Source organism: Rutidosis leptorrhynchoides, chromosome 9, assembly GCF_046630445.1.
Source record: "Rutidosis leptorrhynchoides isolate AG116_Rl617_1_P2 chromosome 9, CSIRO_AGI_Rlap_v1, whole genome shotgun sequence".
Classification (NCBI taxonomy): domain Eukaryota; kingdom Viridiplantae; phylum Streptophyta; class Magnoliopsida; order Asterales; family Asteraceae; genus Rutidosis; species Rutidosis leptorrhynchoides.
In genome coordinates, this window is record NC_092341.1 from 297,735,212 (window position 1) to 297,736,383 (window position 1,172).

The window sequence follows — 1,172 nt, forward strand, 5'->3', positions numbered from 1 at the left end:
CAAACAGTCCTCAATTATATTGAGACCAAACGAATCTTGCCCCTCTGCTGCATCTTTTGGCTATTCGAAACGTGGGCAAAATCAGAAAAGTCTATTAATTGGATAACTTATATAATTTTTCTTTCCTTTTAAAAACTAATAGGATATTCAGTGAATGCACCGAGCAAGACGTTCACCACCTTTTGTACGTTCACCACTAGTAACTAGATCAAGACATTTAGCAAATATTACCGCCGTTGATTTTTCTTTAGAATCGTCATCCAGTCGACCAAGTACTCCAGTTCAAATTTCCGATAATCCATTTTTTGAACCCGACCTCACAATTGAGAATCCGGAGAATATTCAGGGACGATTCATAGATCCTGAACCATTAAATTTTCCTCCGGAACCACCAATCATTCAAACAGAGATTGTTGAGGAACGAACCATTAAATCAGAATCCTCTAGTGATTCCGATTCAACAAATTCAATTATGGAGAATCTGGAACCTTTAAGTATGGAAGACCGAATGAGATCTAAACGCACTGGCCAAGGTCACGCAATTACTCATCCTGACATTAATGCGCCAGATTATGAAATCAAAGGACAAATTCTACACATGGTGACTAATCAATGCCAATTTAGTGGTGCACCGAAGGAAGATCCAAATGAACATCTTCGTACCTTTAATAGGATCTGCACACTATTTAAAATAAGAGAAGTGGAGGATGAACAGATATATCTCATGTTATTTCCCTGGACTTTAAAGGGAGAAGCCAAAGATTGGTTGGAATCGTTACCTGAAGGGGCGATTGATACATGGGACGTTTTAGTTGAAAAATTTCTTAAACAATTCTTTTCGGCATCTAAAGCCGTAAGACTTCAAGGAGAAATTATTACGTTCACACAGAAACCAAATGAAACTCTATATGAGGCGTGGACAAGATTTAGAAAGTTATTAAGAGGATGTCCGCAACATGGTTTAGACACCTGTCAAATAGTACAAATATTCTACCAAGGATGCGACATCACTACAAGGAAAGACATAGATATAGCAGCTGGTGGTTCCATTATGAAGAAAACCGAAACTGATGCTTATAAAATTATTGATAACACTGCTTCCCACTCACATGAGTGGCACCAAGAAAAAGATATCGTTAGATCATCAAAAGCAGCTAGAGCCGATTCTAGCC

The 1,172-nt window shown here is 38.1% G+C and overlaps 1 non-coding gene across 1 annotated transcript; it reads right to left on the reverse strand.

Annotated features, from left to right (window-relative positions):
- Nucleotides 1-856: 856 nt before the first annotated feature.
- LOC139869486 (small nucleolar RNA R71) lies at nucleotides 857-963 on the reverse strand. The gene has a single exon (XR_011766093.1). It is a non-coding gene; the product is annotated as a small nucleolar RNA R71 (small nucleolar RNA).
- Between the last annotated feature and the right edge of the window lie 209 nt (nucleotides 964-1,172).